Source organism: Syngnathus typhle, linkage group LG4 (assembly GCF_033458585.1).
Source record: "Syngnathus typhle isolate RoL2023-S1 ecotype Sweden linkage group LG4, RoL_Styp_1.0, whole genome shotgun sequence".
Taxonomy (NCBI): domain Eukaryota; kingdom Metazoa; phylum Chordata; class Actinopteri; order Syngnathiformes; family Syngnathidae; genus Syngnathus; species Syngnathus typhle.
In genome coordinates, this window is record NC_083741.1 from 18,392,312 (window position 1) to 18,407,773 (window position 15,462).

Below are 15,462 nucleotides of genomic sequence, written 5' to 3' on the forward strand. Positions count from 1 at the left end.
TAGCAGAGACGGCGTCTGTCCTTATCAAGACTACAACATCCTTTGATAAGCCCGTCTGGTCAATTAATAACCCGCATCAATATTAGCGTGTTTGAATAAGGTGCGGGAGAGTACGAGCGTAATGCCGCCGTTTCGTTATCGGCCTTCATAGTTGACATTTGGATCCGCTGATACACACTCACTTCCTTGTTGGTTCAGAGTCAAAACAAACAGTGTAGCCTAAATCTGTTCATCCGCCGCTCACGACTTTTCTCATGAAAGCTTTCTGGATGCTGGCCAGCTCCCTTTCACCTGTGCACGAGAGCGCTAAGGTGACCTTTCTGCCTCGTGAATGGCGCCGCGCCGCTGACGGACCTCTTCACCTGCCGCGGCGCGCTCTTTGTGGCGGCGTGGCCTTGCGACGCTCGGACAAAAGAACAGCACGTGAAATGGGCGCGACTTTTTTCTCTCGCCGAGGTGAGGCGGGGAGAAATGGGAGTGAAAAGGGATGAAAACCTATAAATGAAAATCAATAGGAGAAGGCAGGAAGGCATGGGGACGCAGGGAGGCTTGGTAATGGAATAGACTAAAGATAAATAATGAGGGCAGCGGGGGAGCGGAAGGGAATGAGAGAAGAGCAAAAGGAAAGAGACAAAGAAAAATGACGGGTGGCACAATGCATTCATCCAAAGCGTGTTATGTGGCTATTGGAATTTTCTAACATTCCTTTCAGACTTTTCTCTAATCCGAGAGATATAAACAAAATAGAGTGATCTGCTGCTCTATAGGGTTTAAGTCTGGTAATGAATGGTTCTAGAAAGCTGCTTGTGTAGCTCCGTCTACAAATGCTGACTCGTGCAAAACATTTTTCAATTTAGACGCAGAAGCTGCTGAGTTCACGTCCTTGAGTCTAAGTGTGATAGAAAATGGATGGATAGATAACTTGGAATGAAGTTTTGTGATTATCAGGGAAGGCGGGTTGAGGGTTTCAATGTCTCCATCTGAACCTGAACCTCCATCCTGGAGTTCCAGTGTGCAACTCTCTGGAGTCTGGACAAGCAGCAATTACAGCCATCCACACGCACGCACACGGACAAACACGAGCGCACACACACCGGGCGCTCACAAAGCGCAGAGCAGAGGCTGGGCCCACATGCGATCCTTCAAAGAGTTTGGCTGCTATCGATTTTGATGCCAAGGTTAGCGGCTCATTCAGGCACAGTGGAGCTTTCGGGAGCGCGGCGCGGAGACCTTGAGCTCAAACACACGGCCGCAGAGCCACGGCCCGGGCCCTGACGGCGTCTCCGAGCGCAAATCACGGGCGCGCCGCAGAGACAAACGCGGCGTACTGTGCGGACCGTGTGGGCCATCCCTCCCACCCGTCGACTCCTGCGGGGAACGCGAAGCAGGAAGGAGGGCAGGAGAGTGTGGGAGAGGTGGTTGTTGTGTTGCGGAGGTAACAGAAGATTAGTTGTGTTGTTTTTTCGAGAGTGATTGAGGCTCTTAAATCCCCCTCCGGTGCACCTCCGGGCCGATGCCGTGTTGTGCAATGCTCGGCCTGCGCTTTGTGCTGAGCTGTGCTGTTTTTCATTGCCGCACCGACTGCGATCCCGCCAATAAAATGTTCATCCAGCGCTGTGCTTAATGTGTGCTTCGTCCGTCTAATGAGTCTTCATTATGACAACATCCACCACACGTGAACCGGGCGAGAGCGCCAGAGAGCGAAAATACTCAAACGGCCGGGTTGGGATCATTCGACCAAATCGGGAGTTGATATATTAGCACACTTTAGCACATACTGGACACGCCATCCCGTGCACGCGGATCGACACGCGTCAACCTTCCTCTGCCGTCATCATTGCGACTTAATCCCCTCACAGACCCCTCGTGTTGCGCTTTGAACGTGGTACAAAGCGTGTCGGGGGGCTTAAAATGGCAGCACAAACACATAAGAAAAAATAGAAAAAATAAAACCCTGCTGAGACTTTTGACCTTTCGGCTGGGATAACACTTTTCAAACGCCGTGCGAGGAATTAGGCTCGCGCATCCACTCCAAACGGTCCACGCGTTCCCTTCATCTGACAACTTTAATGGCCTTCACTTTTTTTTCCCAATTTTTTTAAATACCGCCACGACTCAAAAGTAACTGGTGGTTTTTTCATTGTAATTCATCTCCTTGACGAGTGCACTCACTGATATAATTTTTATTTTTTTTTAGAGAATAAAAGCAAGTCTGCAGTGAATAGGTCGACTTTCGTGCAAGAATTCAAACATGCTATGTGCAAAAAATATTAAAAACCTTGAAGCGTATTAACCAAATCACGGCGCCAGTAATACAGCATATGACGTGCGGGATTACATCACAGGCTGCTTGTCTCGAGTGGTATTTCATGATATCGATTCCATCATTGCGTATTGAACGATGTAGGTGAAAATCAGATTGCGGGAACATCTTTGGGGGTTTTAGGGGTTCCGGGTTTGGGTGACAGCAAATCACACTTTTTACAAACGCACATGCAAAATAAATGTCATCACTTGGCCTAAATGTGACAATAGTGGACTGTGACGCTGAGTGTGTGTGTGTGTGTATATGTGTGTGTGTCCGCTTCACTTCAACTGCCTTATAGCCCCCCGCCCCCCAAACACACACACACATTTTTCTTCTCACTCCTGCTTGGCCACTGAAGCCTTGGCGGATCAATAGCGGCAATTCTGGAGACATACTGCATCGCCATGGCAACCGCCCCCCCCGGTCCTTCCCTATGCTACGCTATGCTATGCATGAGGGAAATTACAGTCTGTCTCATTGGCGTGCTTGTCGTCTGGTCGTTTTGAATGGTTAGTCGAGAACGTTGCACACAAATGGCAAGTTTGATGTGAATGTCAGAAATTCGAGAATTTTAATTTAATTTAAATGTAATTGGTAAATTATTAACATTCTATGTACTTTATTTTTTCTTCACCTCTTTGGGAGAAAAATAGCCTCCAAAGGTCAGGCCAGCTTTTTAAAACGTACACTACCGTTCAAAAGTTTGGGGTCACAAAATTGTTTGGGTGACCCCAAACTTTTGAACGGTAGTGTATATATTTATTTAGATAATTATTTATAGATTATATATATAATCTTCTGTGTAAAAAATCTTATAATATATATGTATACTTATATTCATAGATTATATATAATCTTATACAAATATAAGATATAATTTATAATATTTAATTCATTATATTTTATTATAATAATATTTACACTACCGTTGAAAAGTTTGGGGTCACCCAAACAATTTTGTGACCCCAAACTTTTGAACGGTAGTATATTTCTGTGGAAAATATTTGAGTAAACTTTCATAAAGGAATCACTGCAGGGCGTTTTATGAAATGGCTATGAAAGAATACTTTCATTAGATTTCTCTTGAGTGAAATTCCAACGCAAGTTTTCTTTAAAGTGTTTAAAGCAGCTACCTGTGGCACATGGCCTCGGGTAACGTCCTTTCAAGCAAAGTCAAAATCAATGGCAGATTCATGAAAGACACTTTCACTGTCATCCAACACTTCAAATATTTAACCTAAGGCCATTTACACCTTCAGGGAATTGCGCAACATGGGGTGGGGATTGGGGCAAACATGAACGACTGCATCCCTGTTGTTTCTGCTCGACTATGTTAATAAATAGAATATCAGCTAAAAAATGGAAAAATCAAACACAGAATTAAAATAATAAAATGTGGATCACAATGATCGAAATAAGTATTGAAGTAATGGCCGCCGCTTGAAAACTAAAACTTCACAGGTCGGTTTGATCAATCTGTGATCTGAATATCATCGCTGTCATGTGGAAATCTCGTACGTCCAAATACGGTCAATTTCACATTTTTCTTCCCAAAAATCAATTCTATTGGTCCGTTCTCCATTATACAGCATGCATTATTAACCAATCAAGCTCGGGAACAAATTCATTCACCATATTGAAGTGTTGTAAGCCGCCTCTTTGCCCGCCTTGCAGCATTCGACTGAAAATTGAAAGCCAAATTTGTATTTCGGAGTATTACATAGACTTTTTGGGTCAGCATGACCGCAAGTACAAAGTTTCCAAATGATTAATTCCGTCATTATAAGTTGATGGTTTCATACACATCTTAGTGTGGGGTAAAACATGTTTGGATGTACTAGGAAAACATGAGAGCATTCTTATCCACCTGTCCAAACTTGAATCACTTAGCGGCTCATCAAAAGAAAATCAGGCTGGCACTGTGACGAAAAAAAAAAAAAAAATCAATCATCTGCCACATTCACGTTGGATGATTCTGTGTGCTGAAAGGAGCCCAAGGAGAAAATAAAGCAAATATACACATTATACTGCACTCCTAATGATCAATACTTTTTTTCATATTTTTTTCTAGCTGTAATGTGGAACATCTCAGAGCACTTCAAGTACTGAGAGGAGATCTTCTAAGTGTATATCTTCAAGAAAAACAAGGCAAGAAGAGGTGAGGCAGTGCAGAGAAGTATGAAGAAAACTCTTCTAAAGACTTTGCTGAGTTTCTTTATCACAATTTAGCTCCAAAGAACCGAAAACTACACTATATTGATATTCCGAGTACTACATTTGTCCTGAATGTTCAAAATTGTAAAAAAGCATTACGCCTACTAAAGTTGTAGTAAAAGGGATAAATTACTGCCATCTAGTGGTCAATCATAATATTGCAACATAAAACTTTACAGTGCAACATGATAATTAAGGGGAATAAGGATCTGGCCGGCCCGACAATAGACAAATATGAAACATGTTTTTTATTTGCCTCCCACAAAAAAAGTATTTTTTAAAGTATTCAAGGGGCTACTGAAAGTGTTGTCACGGACTCCTAGTTGCTCACTGCTGATTGAAAGAACAAGCTGGGTAAACGATACCCCAAATTGAGTTTGCGACTGTGCAACATCCTTCATCAACATTTTTTCCCTTTGATTAAGATCCTCACCTGATTGCACCCCATAGAAAGGTGAGCAAACATAGCGTAAATTAGACACCTTTAATCTTCCTCAATCGTTTGGAGGCTGTGCATCAATGCATGTCCTCCATCATGCAACACAGACAAACGGCGCATCAGCATTCTGCGCCAAGACAGCCAGACGTGTTCCACCTCTACGGACAACTAAATCCCTCTCAAAAGACTAGCGGCACTCTTAAATGGAACCATTCATTCATTCTTCTGGAGGGTGTCCGCAGGACAGGAAGCACAGCTCCTTGTCAACACAAGCCACGCAGATTCAGGCAAGTGAAGACAGTGGATGATGGACTTGCACGTGTGCGGCCATGCGCACAAACACCCGCAGCCACGCGCGCTTGCGGAGGTGTCGCTGTCTGGGTAACCCTGGTAACAAGTCACTACAGCACACTGGAGCTTATTACTAAGTGCTTGACCCGTACCTTGGCCTGCTCTCAGATTGAAGGAGCCATCTTGTGATGGCCAAACCTAATCCCCAGATGGAAGGCTTGTTTAATGGATTACTTCCTAGTGGCTTCTGCGTGGCTACACTCGGGCGGGAGAAGCCTTGGCGCGACGCAACAGCACACAACACACGACGACGCCTGGAGATTCTCTCACCGAGCACGTTTTATTTTGTGGACCTTTCTATAAGCCTCTGGTATGACATTTCTCCCAGTACAGTATGTTGTTTGAAGTTGGGAACGGTGCAGAATGAAGTTCGCGTGTGGAAGAATACACAGCAGACAAGTGCGACACCTTGAAATTCCAGACTCGTATTTCGCGCCTAAAAAGGTTCTGATTAGCAAACGCGCCGTTTGTACCCCTGGGTTTTCCTTTTTTTTTTTTAATCTGGTGGAATACCTTCACTGGCACTTAATACAGGCTAGCAGACAGGTTCACTTAGCGGCAGGCAGGCAGACAAAGAGGAGCCCGGTGGAAGCGCCGTTGGAGACGGAGCCCTCCCTTGAGCAAAGCCATTGACAGGACAAACATCAGAAGTCCCTCTCGTTGCCGGGGCCTCTCTTTCGCTCGTCAGTATGTCAAAGCACACCCCCTTGACCTCAACGTCCGAGTCCCCCCCCGCCCCCCTCGTCACACCAAACACGGAAAAAGGGGTGATACAGTCTGTGGTGACATTCATGCACGCTCACACGCAGGACATTTAGCCGAAGCTTGTGCGACAAGACAAACAGAAGAGGTCCGTGTTGAGGGACTCTTTGGGGACCTTCCAGAGTAAAGGGATCATAAAACGGGAAAAAAATAATTTTTAATTACCTGTCCAACGCTCAAGTGTGAAATGACACAGCCAAGTATTCTCTTTGTGAGCTTCCTTTTTCTGAAAATGTGAAAATGTGAAGATTTTCATTCAACTATTCTGATAGCTTGGCCGGCTTTCAAGTGATAGCTGGAGCAATGCTTGGCTATGCTGAGTTTTGTGATATGCAGAAAAATCTGTAGCTGTCATTGCCGAGGCTGATTTCAGCAAGACGAGAAGTAGGGTGCGTAAAGTGAGCGATAAATGGTGATCATTGTTTTATTTTGACAAAAACATGTCACAGACATGTAATGAAAAAATTGTTTTTAAAACACCAGGTTATAGGTGTGTTTATTTTATTTTTTTAAATAGCTTATACACGTGCGACAAATAACATTGTTTATATGGACCCGGAATTTAGAAAGTTTGGAACCTGTGCATCTTTTAAAGCACATTTGGACAGCATGACACTCGCAATGTAATCCTATTGTGAGGGAGCAGCACTTTCCCTGTCATCATTAGTCGAAGTTAAAATTCCAACAGCCTCTCTGAGCACGACGAGGGGAGTGCTCCGGGCGGGGGGACGGGGAGGTGTGGCGGGAACTGTATCCCACGCCGGACCGGGGCAGACGGGGGTGGCGCCTCTGCAATTTCATTTCGTTTAAAAATACTCCCCAAACATTGTTAGGGTTGCATTAAAGGATCCTGTGTTAAAACAGGCGAGAGGGCGCGATCGCTCTGCTCTGCATTATCCAGCCTTGTTGGGTTATGCTAGACGCTACACGCGGCGGGAGACAGCCCATACTAACTACATTAAATCCCCACTGTGTTGTTCAATATATGGCACCTGTGGATACACGTTTGCGAGCCGTTGTCGGTAATTACTGTCTGAACAGCAAAGCAAACAGACGCTGCCAGGAGCCTCGGACACGGTCAATGGGGAAGCTCCCCATTGGCAACCTTCTGAAGGAAGGCCAGGCCGGCAGAACTTCACTAATCTCAAAAGTTGTACTTTGTTGTCCACAATTTCTCCACATGAAAAAATCTACATCTGGCATGAATGTAAATGGAAACAATCTCCACAGCTGCATTAGATGCATTGCTATCGTTCTCTCAGAAGGAAGCAATTTTGTCGTCAAATAAAGATATAAACTATAGTGTATTGGTATACCAACAAAATGCAAAATATGAGGGCGGGGATATTTTGCAAACTCACACTGTTGTTCATCTTTCAAGGTTTGAGAGGTCATCCTTCTTCCGAATACACAAATGTGGAATCCCTCAGCCAACCACACAACACCTTGGAAAAATTCATCTGTATGTGGCAAGTACATTATTGATTTTTTTTTTTTTTAACCCCCCCATCTCCCGATCCCTGCTGTCGAAACAGCGTGAGTGTGCAAGATCGGGTGGGATGTTTTTGTGCGTCTCTTCTATTTGTCTCTCTGTCATCGCTATTTGAGAAGGCTGCAAGCGCTCTGTCTTGATTTGCATTTGTCTGACTTCAAACCCCCCGACGACCACCGACATACTTTGTGAAATAAAGTTTTCCAATTTTCTCCTAGTAAAAGCTGAATATCGTTCATGATCATGAGGTAGGGCTCCAGACTTGCATTTTGCGCCTAAAAACAGTGCGAGTGCATTTTTAATCGACTCAAGCATATCGTGGGTCAAATTGCTTTGACAGGTTAAAAATATACAAAAAAATAAATAGTTACTGGATAGTTGTGATACCTTATTTACCCAGGTCGCCCTCATAATCAATCAGTGAAGACTAGCTCCAAAGCTATAAAATAACATATACGTGCATGTAATACAGCATAATAGAAATTAGGAGATAATGACACACACCACAGAGGGGTCAGAGCATGAGTCTCAGGGGTCTTTCTTTTTCCTTTTGTGTTGGTCCGTGCGGCCCGTGTCACTTCCGGCTAACAGATGGACGTGGACCCTCCCCTTATGGACTCTGATTGACTCCCCAAATCAAGATGGATCTGGGCGCATTCGCATTTGCACCCACTGAAAAGGCCCCACACATTCATCAAAATGACACATGGGAGAAGAGGAATATAAGAAGTCGTCGAAGAAGAATTGATGAGTGTGTGTCTGCAATGCGGACAAACAATATGGCCAAATAGAGATTTTCAAGAATGTTACTGTGTTTGGGTTGGTCACTGACAATTGCAAGTAGCCTCCGAAAACCTAGTTAATTGTTGTAGTACAAATATTTACCTACAAGAGGCAGTGTGGTGACACAGACTGCCAGAAAATGCAAAGCAGAAGAAAGAATAGAAGAAATACAGAAGCGAGGCTAACTGTTGCCCATCGATTAGCGTTCTAATAGATGATATTAGATAATAGAGTAACTAGCAGCTTTCTAAGAGTTGCAGGACAAAACAGCAGTTTGATACTCTAATTGAATGACTTGAATGAATCGAATCCCCTTCTGGGATTAATCGTTGCGCTTAACCATGACGAAGCCATTTATCAGCACCTTGGGCTTTTGTAAATTTACTTAATCTTCTTACAACTTTTTTGATTTGGTGCATCATGAGACCCAGGTGGCGAAAACAGTTGGCACCGGCGCGACTACGGCCTCTCTCCCTCTTTCGCAAAACGTCGAGTGCATTGCAGGAACAAAACCTTGCCGGATCAGAATGAGTCCTTTTATCAGGCGTTGGGCAGCCCAGTGGGAGACCTTGAGAGCCCAAACTGTGTTTTAAGTGAGACTGCAACTGGTGAGGCCATTATCCTTTCACTCTTGAACCTTCCTCTTGCCTGTATATGCGTGCACATATGTGTACCCATATCTGTGTGTGTGTGTGTGTCCTTCCCCTGCCTTGAAAGCCCCGAAGCCTCGGGGAGCCGTGGAAAATCAATACTCTTCGGCAGCTCCCCCCTCTTTATTCATTTAATAACTCACTACCATTGCATTACTGTTCCACTGATCTCCCATCACAGAGCCCAGACTGACACCTTTGTGCTCTTTCACCACGCTGGAGTTTGATGTAATCAGTTCAACCTGCACCTTCGTGCCTGACACATGCGTCAACGGCGACCGAATATGAAAAAGACCCAAGTCAAAGAGCGAGCGTGAGAGGGAATGGGCTTACAGGAAGTGGGCTTCAAATGGGTGCGAGGTGAGCGGGGAAAAAAAAATGCGAGTGATGTGAGGACATCTGCACAATGGACTGTAATCTAGACCAGAAATTCTTGATGATTTCAAATATTTTGCATTAAGCTAAATTGAGTAACAGAAATAGGAATGTTCTGTAGGAATATTACGACAGTGCAGTTCTACAGTTCTATTACAAACTGCAACCCATAGTTGTTAATAGCAGGAAATAGCTAAGAAAGTGACTCAATACTTTCAAATCTAAAGTGCTTTTTATGCACTTTGGTGTCTCAAAAGATAATAAAACGATCAACAACGAAAACCAGGCAGTTTTATTATTGTGGACTTCAGAATTGTCTTAAAAATAGACAAATGAAATGGGTTGGATGAAAATCACGCTTTCCTTTAACTGACTATTTTATTGCACGACTTTTAAAGTACGTGGCTGTAGGCAGCAGTGTCGAACAAAACAAAATAAAACTAAACACAACTTTACATATGTGGTGATTATGTACGTTATTCCTAACTTTCTAAACGATGACATTAGCATGAATTCCAGTCAATTTCAGTCCAATCGTCACAACGTTGTCCCTGAAGCATTCTGGACTGTCAATACGCATTTAAAACATTTCGTAGCCTCATCTTTTTCAAGATATTTCAGCAACGTAGTGTGTAAGCTTAAATAAAGACAACAACCTAATGCACATAACATGGGTTGTTGCATAATGTTCCTTTTCACCAGGTGAGGACTTTAATCTGTGTTAGAGTCACGTTGCTGCAAAATGTGTGTATAAGTGTGTGTGGCAGCAATGTGAGGTAAGGAGGGGTCGGGGTGGTCGTGGGGGTGTGGTCCCCCCGTGCGGGGCTGCGAGTAGAGAGCAGGTGGGCTCGGGATGGAGCGGAGAATCTGTATTGATTGTTTTTGTGCCTCTGAGCTGTTTAGCCATTGTCGACGCTGCCTCGACCAGCTGAGAGGCAAATTGCAGCGTTTACACCGAGAGGCATTTTCGTCTTTTTTTTTTTAAATCCATTTATTTATTTTTTCCACCCTTCCCCCCGCCCACACTTGTCTTTTTTTTTTTTTTTTTAACAATAGCAGTTGTATCTACTGTCTAGCATGTCTGAGGAATTCTGACCGCTTTATTCAGTTCACAGTCTTTGACGCAAGCATTCAGGAGAAAGTTTTCTTTTTTGTGTCGACCAACAGATCGTTCGTTTTAGCACAGCTTTGATGTGCACTATGTGCTTCCTGCTTTAATAATGCATACATGTGACACATCTCATTAATGTTTCATGCAATATTCCCCCTCACAAATATGTCAGGAGAGCTTCAATCAAAAGGTACGATATCAACAGAATTACTTTGCATGTTCTGCGAGAATCTAATAGTTGTCCTACCTTGTGAAGTTTGGAGGTTTGCGACATTTTCTTTCCCACCACCCTTGTATCAAAAGGAGTTGCATGTATTGCTGAATTCCTTCTCCACTGAGTCGAAGTCATTGTCATTTTCATCATTGCTGAAGCTGTATCAAGAAAACAGAGGAAAAAAAAGACTATAATTATTAAGTATAAATGAATGGAGACGGTCCCAAGTCAAGATAAGTTTGTAAGTCATTTTATGCAGTATTAAATTAATAGATTCTCTGTCTATGCGTGTTGCTCCACCATTTGTGTTATGGTTGGCATTATTAGTTAACCCATCTGTGGGATTTTGCATTGTATATGAGCATTAAGCTTGGGGACTTTCCCAAGGCAAAGCAAAGGGGGTTAAAAAAGATATCATTTAGGACTTGTAATATACCCATAATGAAATATTTATCCAAATAAAACAATTTGCACAATGGTAATCGGCATTCCTAAATAGTAAATTACATTTTTGGCTCAACACTGCCTCCAAAGGTGAAAGTCTCCACTTTGATCACAAATCCATAATGGCAAGTGAATTTCGGAGATAAAAGATGAAGGAAAGCGCCGCTCCGGTGTGCAGCTGTACAACATCAACAGACAGGATGCAGACAAGCAGACGGCAGAGCAATGGGGCTGATGTTTTATCAGCCTTGAGCACAAAATGACGCCTGCGCCCGTTTACAATGTTGTTCTACCTGATAGCCGACGCCGGGCGGCTAAAGTGTGTGATTTGATGATGGTGCTTGAGCACATTAGGCACACAATGCAGTGTGTTTGCTCATCCAATCACCAGCAGGGAAAGTTAATGGCATGAGGAGCTGCTGTTTGCCAAACCCACCATTGATTGATAGCCCAGAGTGCCTCGATGCCTTCGTATTACTACAGTATGGTATAGTGCAGCAGTGGGCTACCACAGCAAAGACTATAGAGTGTTTGTGTAGTGTAAAATAGTCAAATATGGTATAGTATTAAAGTCTACGGTGCAAGATAGGAGTTTGTATTACCCCCCCAAGCATTTAATAAACGCTGAACATGACCAGTGACCAAGGACCAGTATGTGTTGTTGTGTTGCTGCACGGCTCCATGCGGCGAGCTTGACATTAAATCATGAATTGTGCTCGTTTGCATGTGTACGTGTGTGTGCGCGCGGGATTATCGATCGTCATACGCAGCTTTATAGCACTCTGTTGTAAATGTCATGTTTTTACAGGCTACTGTTTGATATAAGCGCGATATAAGTATTTGCTCGCCGGCGCAAATTGCGAGCACAGTCGCGCCATTACTCAGCAATTAAAGAGGCTTCCGAATAGCTACTGTATGTGGCTTCCTGATGCGGCCAAGTAAATAAAATGCGAGCCCTGCACCATCTTTACTGCATGTGACGTTAAGTCCCTTCCTCTTATGTTTGATGTCAGTTTGCATTCATGTTTGTAAGGGGCGGTCATTTATAACTGTAAAATAACTGAAATAACACCAGTAGACAAATATAGTCTTCATTCAAATAGATTACTTTCTCCCATCAGGAAAAAACAAAAGAAAGTAACTGAAAGGAAGTCTTATTTCATGAACAACAACTGTTGAAGAGCTGAGCCTATTTTGAATCTGTTGCTAACCAAAACAGCAGCATGTACCAAAGAACATGTTCAGGTGAATTAGACATTCGTAAATGGTAGATAACGTGTATGAAACCTCTCAGTCAAAGCTGTAAGGTGACACCCTTGATCACATATTGATTAAAAAAAATGGTTACTAACTGAACGAGTAGCACATATTTATAATATTAAGTGGAGTCCAACGCAGGCAAGTCAGACTGGTTTCATAGCCCTTTACGGAGGTAGAGCTCCTCTAAGTGGTTAAACTGTGCAACTGTGACTAGTATATTATTGCACCAAGAAAAAAGTGTTTACACCTAATCTTATTGCATGTCAACATTGCTAAGAGTAAAAATGCTCATTTTGTTATTATCTTGCAAGGTCCCCATTGTTTCTGTAGACATTATGACCTAAGCCCTAGTAAATGAATATATTAATACATTATTTTTCAAATCTTTATCTCCAATGTTTTGGATTCTTTTTCAACGTTTCGGATATTTTAAAGTGTTTTTTGAAATTTATTTCGTCTTCATCCTTTTAGAAAGATTTCTGAAAATTGTTTTTCTTCATCTATTTTGTGTGTTTTTATTTGTAACTTTTTTTTAACATTTTTTGTGTTTTAATTTTTTTTTAAGTCTTTAATATCAATGTGACTGATGAACCGCGGTAAATGTAGTATAGGGATTGTTACCCATAGGCAATGAAGGACAATTGTACACTTGTGAATCATTTGCATGATGTTGAGTATGTCAGACACGTTTTGTTTTAAGCCTAAAAGTGCCTGAGTGATGTCGAGAGCTCCTGGGGAGATGACCAGATGAGAGTGTTGGTTTTGTGAATATGCATGGCTCTCTGCATTAATTCATGCATGAACAAGATGTGCAAATGTCAGCAAACGATGGAAGAATGCATATACTATGACTGCCCGCCTGCAGAATGAAAAGCTGAGACTGTTGTGCACCTTCCAGAAGCATGCAAATAAAAGCAGTACAGCACTGGTAAAAAAAAATAAAGCAGGTTGTGCTCAATGAAGCAGGAAAAATAACTCATCACTTGTGTTACAGTGCCATCTAAAGATGTCAAGTGGCTTTGCAAATATTTGCAGCCAGAGGTGTTTTTTAATAACAAATATTTTATGTGACATTATTAATAAATCACAGTTTATTTCTCATGACAGTATAATCTTTTCACGTAATATGAGGAATACATATTATTATTATTATTATTATAATAATCTTACAAATCATTTAATATTAGCATTGGATTTGTAATTGAGATTTCTTTTCCTGAAGAAATATGGTCGTATGTTCGTGACATTGCACTTTCACCCCATTTGTAACCACAATCCTACACCAGTGGTCGTGTATATATACGTACGTACGTGTATATATATATATATATACATATATATATATATATATATTTTTTACTTCGTTCAATTATATTTTTTTGTACTTAATTTTAGTTTCACCTATATGTATGTATTTTATATTCTGGCAGTTTTTCCTACAATGCAAAAGAAAATGACGGTTATTCAAATGAGGGGGCACTCCTAATTGTATATTGAGTTTAACTACTAAATGTGGTCCAAATTGAAGCCTTACCAGACCAGTGTGCCTCATATTTGACACCACAGATCTTAATGTAATATGTATATGACTACCAAATTCCTGAAACCAGAAGACTGTGTGTGTCGCTTTTGACCACCAGAGGTTACTGTTATCCCGTGTACTCTACCCTGTTGCCATCACTTGGGGCGTTTCCCCACACGTTCCATCAATGGCTGGGAACATCCTCTCCTTTTTCAGCACACAAAGGCTGACACTAGGGCAGTCCTTTGGAGCAAGGTGATGTTACTCCGAATAAATAAATGACAATATTGGCGGGGAATGTAGCTACCTGCTGAGTCGACACATTTCTTTTTCTTTGTACTGCAGGGATTCACAAAAACTGGTCGTCAGCTGTTTGTTGATGCCAAACAGACGTGGGAGCGCGTGAGCAAATTGAATCCGGGAGCTAATTTGGGGAAGGGAGTATTGACGAAAAGTGGAATGGATTGAAGGAAGACTGAGAAGTGAAAAGAATGACAATATTGGTAAATTGCACGTTTGAGTTAAACATTGTGGACAAGCTTAAAGTCATGCGGGGGACGTATTGGATTTTGAGAGGTTGATACGTAGTGCATAGGTGCCATCTTGATAACACAACTTGACATTTTAATGCGGTAGGGATGATGACCGTAATTTACTGAGACTATGGACAGCCACTTCAAATTTGGTTGTCGCCAAGTATGGCTTTGATCGCAAGTGAAAATTCAGATTAAGAGATCCATTGCGGTTGACCACGACTACGCTTTTCTAACTAATACGTAATTCCGAAGACATTTTGTGGAAACTTTGTGGGACAAGTTGGAGAGGTTTGAGGCCATTTTTTGTTTAGAAAACGAGGTACATAAAAAGCATGCTTGGATGAGTTTAGTATAGAAGCACTTGGCCTCTTTTATCCCCCCCCCTGATACCAAAAGGTAAAATATTATGGCATAATAGTACTGCAGATTTGTTTTGTTTTGAATCCAAATAAAGGCCTTTCTCATCATAAACGGGTGAAGAAAAAAAACAAACTCCAAACAGTTGAGAAAACAAACAACATAAAAAAAGTTATTTACCTTTGTTCTGTAATCTCAAAATTCAAAAACAAGAATTCTTATCCCTACTAATAAATGCAAGTCCTGCATTGGTTTGGGTTTTTTGTTGCACACACAAGCGGAATGGGCTGCAACAGGGTATTTACTTTTTTAGCCTTCAAGCAACAGGGAAAGGTTAACGTCAGCCTTGTCACGAGTTGTTGCAATTGGAACGGATGAGTGGCCCCAGGCTGTTTATTGTGTGTGTCTGTGTGTAGGCTAGTAAAGACTATATACAGTATATACACAAGTGTACACACACTGCTCTTTAATGCTGGTCACTGTGTCAGAGCAGGCCTGCCCCGGTGGTGTCATAAATTACAGTCTTCGGCGTGAGGCTGGCGCGAGAGCACATGGGCGACCTCAACTTATCATCCTGATTGGTCGGATGCTCGGCCTGCCGCGGAGGCGGGGTTCGGCAAATCATAATATTGATCACACAGTAT

The 15,462-nt window shown here is 42.3% G+C and overlaps 1 long non-coding RNA gene across 1 annotated transcript in view; it reads right to left on the reverse strand.

The window, feature by feature from the left end:
* The window catches only part of LOC133152938 (uncharacterized), a 50,552-nt gene extending 39,693 nt beyond the window's left edge, over positions 1-10,859 (reverse strand). Inside the window, exon 1 of the long non-coding RNA XR_009714213.1 lies at positions 10,733-10,859. This is a non-coding gene — a long non-coding RNA (uncharacterized LOC133152938). The remainder of the gene's footprint in view (positions 1-10,732) is intronic.
* Positions 10,860-15,462: the final 4,603 nt, after the last annotated feature.